Source organism: Ananas comosus, linkage group 8 (genome assembly GCF_001540865.1).
Source record: "Ananas comosus cultivar F153 linkage group 8, ASM154086v1, whole genome shotgun sequence".
NCBI classification, from domain to species: Eukaryota; Viridiplantae; Streptophyta; class Magnoliopsida; order Poales; family Bromeliaceae; genus Ananas; species Ananas comosus.
Genome location: NC_033628.1, coordinates 8720667 through 8734035, shown reverse-complemented (window position 1 = coordinate 8734035; position 13369 = coordinate 8720667). Strand labels below are relative to the sequence as shown.

Genomic DNA, 13369 nt, shown 5'->3' with positions numbered 1-13369 from the left:
TACATGCCGACGAATATGAACTTAGGAGTAAAAACCGATGTAACCCACCTCTCAAGCAACTCCTGGCAGCGAAGAAAGCGTTAAATCCGACCAAGCTAACCTTATCCAAATTCAGCAAACAANCGATTGGGACATAATTGTAATAAAATCACTGACCGTCCCTAGAGTAAGTGGCAAAGGGCTTGGTGGTTGGTACTCGAGGTCCCAAGTTCGAATCCAAATTGATTCACATTTTGAGCTAAGTTTATTTCTAAATGAAATAAACGTAGCGGATAACATGCTACCTATCTCTCAAAAAAAAAGAAAAAAGAAAAAGTAATTGTAATAAAATTGAAAGGTTGAAAACTTAATAATAAAATTAATATTAAGGACCAAAATACAAAATGGTGTAAAGTTGGGGACCAATGGTGCAATTAACCCATGCATGTGGGCCCCACAACCCCCCAAAATAAGGAGAGAGCTCCTTTAGGGTTGGGGATTCATGTATTTTAATTATTGATGATTATTGATGTAACGCCCCCAATAGTCCCACATCGGATGGGATACTGATTCCGATCAGTTTATATGAGACCTACACGCTAGTAATAATAACTGGGCTTAAGCATTTTTGGCCGGTGGTTGGGCCCAACGAGTTATTGTTGCTAGCGGGTCGGGTCGTTGCAATTGGTATCAGAGCCGAATACCAGCCGGAAGTGTGAGAACTAAGTGCTATGCGGGACAAAATGCTACACCAACGGGTTTGGTGGGAGCCATCTCTTGAACCCGTAGGAGCCACCTCTAGAATCTCACATCGCCTGGTAATGGTCCTGATTTGTCTGTCTGTGATCTGGTTTGGACCCGACGAGGACGTCAGGGTCTAAACAGGGGGAGTTTGTAACGCCCCCAATAGGCCCACATCGGATGGGATACTGATTCCGATCAGTTTATATGAAACCTACACGCTAGTAATAATAACTGGGCTTATTTTTGGCCGGTGGTTGGGCTCCATTGTCACGAATTTGTTTTTGTTGCTAGCGCCTCCAAATTGACGATCGGGTCCGTTGCACTTGTTCTATAGCATTTGAAGTGTTTAGAAGATCGAATTTCATAGATTTTCGATATTGTTTCTTATTCATTGAATGGATATATATATGAATAGCTGAATATGAATATATATATATATATATAGATAGTGCGAGTTAGAGATAGATAGTTGGGCTCCTATGGTTTTGAAAGTACGGGTGTCTCCGTACTTGTAAGTTGTTTTTGATGATGGTACGTCCGATTCGGCTATCGGTTCCGTTAGACATGATCTACGCTATTGGTAGTATCTAATGGTGCCAAATTTCGTAGCATTTTTTGACTTCGTTTGCCTATTGATCGCATAGTAGCCTCAAAATGAACTGCTGATATATATAATATCATAGAGAACAATGATAAAGGGCTCAACTTTGCTATTCGGAGGTATTAGTCTTGCTCTTGTGGTCTTAGTAGAATTTTCTATTAACTTTTCATGTAATTTGATGGGTAGTTCTACGCCGTTGAACTTGAAAATGTGCCGCATTGGCCATTAGAAATTGTCATTTTTGGGACATTTCTGTTCTCTTTGTAATTGATGTCAAAAAATTCTAAAATTTGTTTTCTCTCTAGTTCCACTAGGGTAGATTATACCTAACGGAGCCGATCGTCAAATTTGATGTGCTGTCATCGAAAAGAAGTTAGAAGCACGGAGGTCCTGCCGTGCTTTCTAATAGTATAGTAGCGGTACTCTATATATATATATATATATATATATATATATTTATCTTATTTAACCTTATCTGGACCATATAAGTTGGACTTGCTTTTGGGATAGTTGGTTAACGCTTACGATCCACAAGTGGTATCAGAGTCAGTGCCCCGGGTTCGATTTCTACATGTTATATTAATAGGGCAGGTGTTGGGAGAGGGATTGTTGGCTATTTATTATTTGGCTAAAGTAGGTCCAACTCCCTGTTTCGTGACAATAGGCCTAGGAGACTAATAAATTGAGTTGGGTGAGCATAATAAGTTCAGTGGAGGTGTGGTCCGCAAGAGATCTAACGGCAAGAGGCCCAACAATATACCTAACGTCCATGTGGGTTGAGTCAGGTCGAAGCCCGCGAGCGCTGTGGCTGAGCCCTTAAGTGTGATAGGTGCGCCCTTCCTATTAGCACGTGCTTTTGAGATAGTTGGTTAGCGTTTACGATCCACAATATAGTCACTCCTATATATGCTTGTCTTTTGGATAAATGATGTGTGGTATCTCGGTTGCGCGCATATTGTTTTCTACTTCTTTAGAAAATTGTGAATTGCAAAACTTGTATGTCCACTTAGTTTGCTATGTTTAAAGGAATCAACAAGCCATGTAAACCAGTAACTATTAATGAAAGGTTAGTTTTTAAATTTTTATCTTTCGTGCTTGATTACAAAATTTGACAATCTTGTGATGTTGAATCTTATATTTGAATCCTATATAATAAAGTGTGTGGGAGTAAATTGTGTATTGTAAGCCATGTAAACTGGTTACCATTTATGAAAGGTTCATTTTATACGTGCTTGATTACAAAATTTGATATTCTTGTGAATTGGAATTCTATAAAGGTAAAGTGTGTCAAAGGAGTCTATATGGTAATGTCTAGTCATTTCTTTCTAATCAATAATTGTTTCTTTGCGCGGGAAACCTTCCTTAGCTCTTCTTTTCTCTTTAGTTCTGTTTTATCACATTGTTCTTCTTGTCTTCATCTGGATTGCAAAGAATGGTCGACATCCCTTTTCCCCATATTAGAGCCGCCGTTAGATCCTATGAAAAATCCACTCTCACTTGAATCTCATATATAGAATCATATTTGAATAAAAATAGTTTCCATAGTATTTTAGGTTATTAATAGTTGATTGTAAACTTTGTATCGACAACGTTTATAATTGTCTGATTTGACCATGTGGATGGACAAAAATTGCACCTAAATTATCTTGAAGGGTAACTTAGCACATCAATATATTTTTTTTTTGTATTCAAATTGTTGTCAAAGAAGGACCATGGAGCTTTTTCCACCTGTTAGTTATCATGTTTTTTATTTTTTTATTGAATAAGTTTAAAATTACTTTCTGACTCTTTTAATTTAGTATTCATGCATTTGAATGATCCAAAAGGAAAAGAAGTTTGGGGAAAAGACTTCCCTAATTTATAATTCTTAGTACAAATCAACATAGCTTTATGAATATTTGTTAGAATCGATAATAAATAGTGGTAAGATCTTTTAATATTACTGTTGTATGCATTTTGTGTACTTTTTATTCAAAATTGCTATAAAATTAAGAGGTAGTTTCGTTTGATGTAATTGTAAATGCAATATAATTGAAAATACTGCAATTACAACTACGCCCATTTTGTTTGGACTTTGTATAGCTGCAAGTGTTATCGCTATTTTTCTTCTGTTTGCTAGCATATTCTTTTCTTACATTTGCTGATCTCATTCTATGCCAATGTTGCAGTTGGAATTGCAGTTAATTTGGATGTAGTTTCAATCATAGCAGTTGAACCTCCTCATGCGGTTCTAATTGTAGCAGTTGGACTCAAATGTACCATTCGAAACATTGTATTTGGACTTACATGTAGCTAGAACTATAGCGCATGCATGCAACCAAATAGCTCCTAACGCGTTATCATAGATTACTAGGAATAAAAGAATGCCCAATGATTTTAATTTGGAGAATTACTTTTGATTAACAACTGTAGAATATTTGGCTGTCTTGCAGGAAAATAATTTTTCTGTAGTGAATTTTGTAAAACTCTTTGACAAATTTTTTGAAGTGATTTTGTAAAATTTAAAAATTAAAAATTTAAACGTTTAAAATTAAAATATAAGTCTAAATTTTAATACTTAAAATTTGATATTATGAAATTTGAAAATTAAACAGTTATTTTGGGGAATTGGGTTTTCTCTAAATTTTAGCCCCTAATGTAATGAAGTATTTTGTACTTTCAGAAAGTTTCCTGAAAATTAGCAAGTTAATCACATCAATAAATCGCAGAACGTTTAATTTGAAACATATTTAAGAATAAAAAAAAAAGAAATTAAATACTATTACCTTGATTAACGTGAACTACTGAAAAGCTTAACTCCTGTATTCATGAATATATTATTTTTATCAGCGTGATTTTTTCAAACTTAACAGACTGGGAGGCTTTCAGTTGGGGTACATTTAGGAGACTTTTCTGTTGTGTTTTGCAATGCATGGTATGATCAAAAGTTATATCTATGTCACAAGTAGGACTTACAAATTAAAATATATTTTAGCCATCCATATACTAGGAAAAATGCTTTAGTCAGATATGACTAAATATAATTCTGATTGGTGTTAGATAACACAATATACATAGGTTGTGAACTAATGCAAAATAGTAGCTCTGTAATTATTTGTTTTTCAAAATCAAGTGTTATTAGAGGTTTGTGGTATTACTTTCAGTATAAATAAGGTGAAGTTCGGAAAGTTTGGAAAATGCTTAGATCATGAGTGGCGCCGTATTTGTTGTTAGTAGTCACTGTTAAGAGAGCTTCACAGAGAAGTAATTTTTGTGGAGTTTAAACGCAGTGATAGATTGATGTCCGCTTAAATCTGCCTCCAGTCCCAAATAATTAATGTTTTACTTGGGCAAGACTAAACAGAGGACATGTGCCTGTTATTTAATAGCAAGAGTGTTCAACAAGACTCTGATTTCACTAACCTATAAATTAATGATAAGAAAAAGAGGCTAAGATCAACAGAATCTAACTGAATAAGAAAAATAAAAGAAAAAATTTTGATTTATTTTCCAAATTTTCGAAAGTGAAAGTTCTTTAGCTATTATCGGCTTATGGCTTGTGATGAACTACTGAAACTTTTCCTAGAAGCTTTGTTTGCATAAACCTTTGAAACTTGTCCTTCTCTTGGTCACATGGGTTTTGTAACTCAACGTCACTAGCCAATTTTCTCTTTTATGTTGTCTTCACATTGAAGTTTAATTTCCTCCTCTTCATTATGCTTTGCACTTGCATCTGTATTGGTCTGAAAAATCCATTCGCACCCACATCCATCACATTTCTAATTCCTATTTGTATCAATTCTAAATCTGATTCTTACCCACACCCTTTTAAAAAAATATATATGATCACAGCATTTAGGATCAGTTAATATCCATATTCGAATTCGTATCTGCATGTTTAGGATGGGTAAGAATATGGTTTCTCCAAGTAACCAACTGTATTCAATTTGTTTTCTCTCCTTATAGTACTGGCTTCTACGCCACCGCAAATAATCTGCTATTTCGTGAAAAATGGTTATGTTTAGGATGAATAAAGAACAAGGTTCCACATATCAGTCAATATATTGCCACAATAGAAAGAAAGAGATGCAGGCAGAGAGATTAAAATTTTAATTCTTCTCAAAGTAAATATAGTCCATTTCTTTCATCAGATATCTCCAAAAGAATCACAAAGTAAAGAGAAATGAGGAGATAGGGAAGACTGCAAACCTGAATCAAAGCCAAAGTGAGAAGAATGAGTATAAACTGAAAGAATAAAGATGGCCCAACTAGTGTTTTACAGTGTAATCTGAAGAGGAGAGCGGGAGAAGCTTGCAAAAGCTGGAAGTAGGGCCAATAGCCATTGGAGTGGGAATGCTTGCTGATCTAGGTTTATCAAGGTCCAGTCTACAGAGGTAATGGTCCAATGGGAGGTGATTGCAGGGAATCAATGGCTCGAGGTCTCAACGAGTCGAGAGGTAGAAATTCAGGTTCTAGGTCTGGTCTGAAACTTCACATAATATCTTGGTTATCTTAATCTGAATTCGACTTTATAAGAAAAACTGGACTTGACTTGGGATTCGGACAAAATTACAGTCTATTGACAGGATTGATTCTGGGTTGGACGCAGAATATTCATCTGTATCTGGCTTCAACTAGGGTTTAATTTTGATTTTGATTGGATATTATCCAAGATGTTTACACCTCTTGCTAGTTACTACATATGCAATATGTGCTACGCTAGCAGTGCATGAAGGCTGAAACTTGTTTTCTTGTCTGTTTGCATTGTCCTTCACAATTATCATCTGTTTTGAACACACATACTTATCTTTTTGTCATATGTTGTCATCTCTTTGAACGCACATAATTATTTTATATCTGGACAAACATAATTATCTTCTGTTCGAGTGTATATTGAACTTCTAAAATATAAGTTTGTTCCATTGTAACTCACACTTCAATACCTTGTTCAATTCCAACAATTGTGTCATCAAACTTTTGCAGAATCAAACTTGGAAGCAGTGCTGAAAGCACTCTGTTTCTAATTTATCTTGCATTATATCTAGGTGTTTTAGCTTGTGCTTCGAAGGTCAAGCCAGTTGGAATAGCTGAAAAGCCAAGCCTCTTTGTTTGCATTCATAGCAATCTGTCTAAATCACCTGACTCCCCAATACTTCACCACATGCTTCAAAAATAGCCGCGCCGTCTCCTCAGCAGTACAACTTATGGGTGCGGGGATGAAACCGGCATACTTCGAAAATCGGTCCACTATGACGAGAATCGAACCGAACTCCCCCACCTTTGGCAGACTGGAGATGAAGTCCAGGGAGACGCTCTCCCATGGCCGCTCCGGCACTGGTAAGGGCTCCAGCAGCCCACACGGCTTCTCTCGCTCCACCTTGTCTTGCTGGCATGTGAGACATGTGCGTACATATTCTTCAATGTCCTCCCCCATTTTCGGCCAATAATAGGCCCTCTCCATAAGGGCCAGGGTCCGATGTACGCCCGGGTGGCCTGCCCACAGAGTGTCGTGACACTCCTGGAGCAGTTCCCTCCTCAAGTTCCCCGCCCGCGGCACGTACACTCGATCCCCCTTTGTTTTGATGAGGCCATCCTGGATCCAGAATCTTCGCGCCTTGCCTTCGTCGATCAATTGCTTGAGAGTACCAGTGGCTGCAGTATGCATAAATTCCAAAACGACACTCAGTCTGTGTTATTTACTACCACAACATTGAAATTGCAGCAAAAGTTACCAGGTATGAGATTATCATCTCAACGTCTTCAAGCCGATGTTTCATCATTTTTTAACTAAAAGTTATTACTAGGTTTGCTTATAAGGAGGACATAACCAGTTATTTTCTTTTCTTTTTTTCTGTTATTCTTTTCCTGCAGAAAAGTGCATGCAATTAATTTGCTGGATGATTTCTCCTCTTCCAAAGCTCTAACCAGCAGCTTTTGTCTGCTAAATACAGAAGGCAAACATCATAATCCTTTCAACTCTTCTAGTTGTTTTTTGATGTGATTGCTTTAGTTTCTACTACTATCTACTACTAGTTTCAATACCCAAAGAAACTTCTCTCTGCAACAGATTAAATCTGAAATTTTAAATCAGAACTTCTGCTTTTGTGCTTTACACTTCTTGCTGCATAAGAAGCTTAAGACAGATCTGGTTGCCAAATGCTTTTTGAAGGTGGCTATAGTCTACCAGGTAAATTTCTGGACAATGTGACATTGTGGCATGAAAAATTGTTGCACTTGAAAAAATTCTGCTTCTCTTTTACCATTATAATTGTAGTTCTGTGCTTAGTGGCATGCTAGTTTTGTATTAACTGAATTACTGTGTTTAGTTACTCGATGATGGGTAGAATAACCAAATTATTGTGTTCAACTGAATACCTGTTTAAGTTTGTTATTTTATACTGTGTTCAAGTTTGCGAAAAACAAGTTTGGTTTATCCAAATATGCTAATGGAGTTATCATATTAAATTGCATGCACAACTCGACAGTGTTTGAAAAGGCGCGCCTGAGGCGCGCGCCTCAGCGCCTAGCGCCTAGGCGCGAGGCGCGGGCCTCCGCGCCTCAGCAATGGCGAGGCGAGGCGCTATTGTTGAGGCGCGCGCCTCAGGCGAGGCGCGAGGCGCACATAAGGCGCGCGCCTCTGCATATTTAATTTTTTTTGATTTTGGATTAAAGTTTTCAGGTTATTGGGTTTCGGATATAAATTTTATGTTTTAGCCCGATAAGATTAGTAAAAGAATCTAAAAGAAACCTAAAAAAACCCTAATGAAATCCATCTACCGCCCTCTCCTCCTACTGCTCTCTCCTTTTTACCGCCCTCTTCTCCTTCTTGAGGCCAAATGAATACATTGGCACCACAATCACTTTTAAGTTGAAAGTCGAAATATTTTTTTTTTAACTTGAGAACCTATATGCATGTGTTTTCTTTATTTTTTTATAGTTATTTTAGTTTTGTATAGTTATTTTGAAGTTTTTTTAATGTAGAATATCAAATTAAATTACTGTGCGCCTCGCCTTCTTGAGGCTCGTGCCTCGCAGTGCGCCTCGCGCCTAGGCTCTAGGAGAGTCCTTCGCCTTTTTGCGCCTAGCGCCTTTTCAAACACTGCAACTCGATCATTTTGTTCTTTCTGAGAAAAAGAAGAAGGGACCATTGCTTTTGTATTCAACTAAAAAAATTAATTGTTTGACTATCAACAGTTAGGCAAAAGTGTTCTTTAAGTGCATTCATTGAAAGTTTTCTTTTGTGTAAACTAGTGAAAATTCCTCTGTAGCATATATGGATTAGACATTGCATAGATTGAAGTTGGGACATTTTCATTTAGTGGATTGATGTGAAGATGGCGTTCTTTAAAAGGAATGGTTACCATGATTGATGCACATGTAAGGTGCATGAATGTGCCATTCGTGTATATTATTCCCTAAATTGTTCATCATAGAAATTTAGAATAATTAAAGTGCATGATTTTAACTACTAATAAAACATTGATTTGACATGGCATAGATTGAAGGTGAGTTAAATTTATGGGCTGTATGAAGATGGTACACTTCAATGGAGTGGTTACTATGATTGATGCACATGTAGGCTGCATGAACATGAAGGTACTATATGTTATTACTGTATGAACATGTGATTAACCTGAAACTGGTTGTAAATCTGCTCTGTGTTATTCCCTACATTTTTCAGTGTAGAAATTTGCCCTCATTAAAGGATCATGATCACAAGTACTTATATGAAATTCTCTCTTTTTATAAGAAAACCATAGTGATATGTTTCTTAGGGTGCGTTTGGTTCGCATTATGAAAGATTACTAGGAATAAAAGATTTCCGAAAATCTTATTCCTATTCATCCTATTACTAAGAATGTGGAATTCCTGTGTTTGGTTCGCACGGTAATATTAATTAGCCATGTTATTTAATATTACAAAAAAATACAATTTATTTATTTATTTATTTATTTAATTTTATATAATGTTGCCAAAAGTTTCAACATCTTTTTAGAAAAAAGGAAGAGAGTAGAGAGAGAGAGCATAATTAAAAAAATAGAAAGAAAAATATAGTTGAAATTAGAGGGAGTGAGAGAGTTGAAATTTTAAAAAGAGAGAGAGAGAAAGCTTAGTTTAGAGAGAGAAAAAAAAGTTAAATTTTAGAGAGAAAAATAAGTTTAGAGAGAGATATAAGGTTAGAGTGTAAAGAAAAGTAATATCAATTAGCCGGCGGATAAGAAAAAAGAAAGAGATTAGACATATTATGATTACCCCAAGCCATTAATACGAGGATACCCACCCTCCCTCAAGGGAATGAGATTAGTATTTTGGGGTGAATCTTATTTCCAAGTGAATTCAATATTATCAACTAGATTACTTAGTGCGTTTAGCCAAACACCGTCATATTTTTTTATTCTCATTGAATTATTAGGAATTTTTAAAAGATAGCGCGAACCAAACGCACCCTTAAGGGCATGTTGAGATACCGAATGATTCATTCTGTGTAATATTTTTTATGTGATTGGAAGTTAGAAGTTTGATTTTCTTTCTTAATATGTCTTCTCGTTCATGATTTGGTAGGATGCATATTTTGCTTACGAGGGTGATTTATCTTATTATGAAAAAATTGACTTGAATGCCGAATATGGTATCTATTTTAGATATTTGATTATATTTCTTGCCTACAAAATATTATATGCTATTTGAGTAAATAAAAAAAAAAAAAACCGAATAAGAACTTTATGTATTCAAACAGGATCTAGATTATCTGTTGATGAAACTTGGTGCTTAAAAGGGACAAACTGTGGGACTCTTCTTTAGAGTTTCTTACGCAAGTATACGATTCACGTCTGAGGAGAGACAATAAAGGTGAGAGGACTGGCAGTCCATAATATATTTTTGGAAAATATTTGGGTTAGAAGGCATGGCTGTGTTCATGTGCACTATGTAGCTCTAGGTCGAGTTCTAATAGTATTTCTAAAGGACAAGTACTATTATTGTATTTTTATCTTTTTTATTCTTTTCAAGGGATTGGATTGGAAACAATAAGATAGAGAGATAAGAGAGAGATGTTGGAGGCAATAGAAAGTTACAGGGAGTTGAATTCGGTTAGGTCAAATAGAACTGTAGTTATCGAACTCCAAGCTCTCATTTGGCATTTAATGGGATTGGATCTGCTCTGTTGCATGTTAGCAGACCTGCTCTTTATACCTTGTATCTCAGGATGATAAATCCTATTTCAAATTTGTTCGCTCGGCTTATTCTATACAAACCAGTCTTGGACAGGAGACAAATAGATAAAACGCTGACCAATCTAGCGGAAATCAGTATAATGGCGTGGCTATTCGAAGAGATTGATAGGTTTGTATTGAGATTACATGTTTGTATCAACTATGCTAGCAGCTGTCGGTAGGAGCATTTTGGGTTCAAGATTTTGATTTTACTATTTAATTCTTCCAATTTATTTGATTTGAGCCGGTCTGCAGTATTTAGACTTTAAAATTTGAATGTGCTGTTTATTTTTATATATAGATTTATTCAGTACTTACTGCAATTCTCTCGGTTAGAAATTTATTAAAGTAAATAGTTAGTTTAAATTTTGAAGTCAACATACCGTCAAGCAAATTAAAAGGTTAGATAATAAAATTAAAGTTTCGAACAAAGTTTAGATTTGTATGTTGTAACCTTTTCTTTTTGTTGTATTTATCATTGTCATTGACTGATCATCCATTGAAATGGAGTTAAATCTGCCTACAAAATGGTGGATATGTCTTTGGGGACATTCAGGACAGAAAAATTATTGCCTAGACATGAAATATCACATCATATGTGGACGAGAGACAAGCCCTAGGAATCTTCGTTGCAAGACGTGATTGACATAGTAGTCGAGACCCGTCGCTACTAACTGCACTAGTTTCTTTTGTGAAATACAATTTATATCGTGCGTCGCGAACATTCGCGTAAGCAAAGCTGAATTTGGACTTGTGTTGGTTTGTGGTCATCTATATCTATATTTATATTTTATATCTTCTTCCGTAGATGTAGTAGGTATGGCTCGAGATCTAGTAGATTACCAACAAAGTAGTATTGGGGAAAAAGAATGTCCTAATCACTTTCCTAATCGCTTTTGGTAATCATTCCTTTTTTTTGAGTTTGGTGGGATTTGTTCAAAAGGGCACATTTTTTTGTTTTTCTTTTGAGTCCTATCACAACTCAACTTTAACTTTATGATGATGATGATGATGATGATGATGATGATCTTGCATTATGGGGCCATAACTATCACTGTGCTGAGCCAATAAAGGGTTTCTAACAACATTAGCAAGGTTTCAACTTTGAATTTGAACCTTAGTTAATTCGCGATTAAAACGCGAATTATACGCGAATTTTTAAAGATACAAATTAAACGGCCCGTTTTGTATTTTTTTGAAAAGTTTGAAAAAAACGTGATTTTTTCGTCAAAAAAAATTATTCGCGAATTATTTGCGATTCGTCAACGATTCGACTAAAAAAACGGTGCTCGCGGTCGCGGATTCGCAGCCGAGGGTAGCGTCGTCGCTGCGTGGTCGTCGCCGCGCTCGTGGTCGCGGATTCGCGGCTGAGGGTCGCGACGTCGCCGCTCTAGTTGCTGAACTCGTTCTGGTTGTCCTCCTCCGCCACCTTGGCTGGCGCCGGGAGCAAGAGCCGCGGCGGCAGATGCTGTCTCGCCCGAGGCCGTCCGCGGAAAGGTGGAAGAGGAACAGTGAAAAGAAATCGCGGCTTTTGGAGGCTGAATCGTGCGTGGTCCACGAGGCACTTTTTGGCCTCGTGGACCGCATGAGAGGGAAGTCCACGGTGGACCTCCCTCTCATTAATTATTATATATATATATATATATATATATATATATATATATATATCAGATATAATGGTGATATATAGGTATAGGGCTGTTGAATAACTATCAATTAACCAAGCTATTGGTACTAATTAACTTGAGCACTTGGAATTCGAGAATAATAGGTGGTTAGGATGATGCTGGGGCCCTCCTACGGGTTGAGTGAGTGTTGATTAAAATAGTATAATCTACGGTAAATATAATCATAAGGTTAAATCTAACGGTGGAACACAACTTGAAGCACCAAATCCTTCGTGTTATCGATGACCCAGTCGGGCTCTCTCATCTCTCCTCGCACCGCTCCCGCCCTCTGCCTCCCCCACGTCCTCCCACCCCCCCGGGCCCCGCCGCTTCTTCTCTCTCCCCCCCTCCCCTCCACGCCCCTCTGGCAACTCCCCTCGTCTCTCTTCTCAATCCTCTCTCTCTCTATATATTATTATATATATACTAATATATTACTATATAATGAGTGAGGCTATTATGCTATCGGAAGCACGGAGCCTTCTGTGCTTTAGCTCGTTTCGATGTTGCGACTTCGAATCGTCGATGCTCCGTTAAACTTGATCTAGAGTATTTGAAGTACCTTAAAAATAAATTTTATGATATTACGATATCATTTGCCTAGGAAACGAAGGCTCAAAATCAACGGCTGAAAATAAAAATCTTATAAAATGTAATAATATGACATTAAAATTTTAAATCAAAGATATGATCTTGTTTTATATAGTATAAAGATTTTCTATCAAAATTTCACGTGATTTGGATATTTCTACACTCGTAAACTTGGCAAACGGCTCACTAGCGCATGAAATTTGTTGATTTTGAGCCCCATCGATCAACTAGGCAAATGATATCGAAAAATAAATAAAATTTTATTTTCTAGGTAACTCAAAACTGTAGATCAAGTTAAACAGAGCCGATCAACGTTTGAAAGTTACAACATCGAAAACGAGCTTGAAGCACGAAATACTCCGTGCTTCCGAAGCATAGTACCTCACCATATATATAATATATATATACTATATGTATATATATCATCTTATTTATATATATATTTTTTATTTATAAATTCTAGATAATAATTAAATATATATATATATATAATATATATATGAGTGAGGCTATTATGCTATCGGAAGCACGGAGCCTTCTGTGCTTCTAGCTCGTTTCGATGTTGCGACTTCGAATCGTCGATCGGCTCCGTTAAA

The 13369-nt window shown here is 36.5% G+C and overlaps 1 long non-coding RNA gene across 2 annotated transcripts; it reads left to right on the top strand.

Moving 5' to 3' along the window:
* Positions 3889 to 10479, top strand: LOC109714188. Of its 2 annotated transcripts, none has more exons than XR_002217257.1 (5): positions 3889 to 5779; positions 6349 to 7038; positions 7175 to 7490; positions 8802 to 8899; positions 10041 to 10479. It is a non-coding gene; the product is annotated as an uncharacterized LOC109714188 (long non-coding RNA). The 2 variants fall into 2 exon arrangements; XR_002217256.1 differs by having other exon boundaries at positions 3890 to 5760.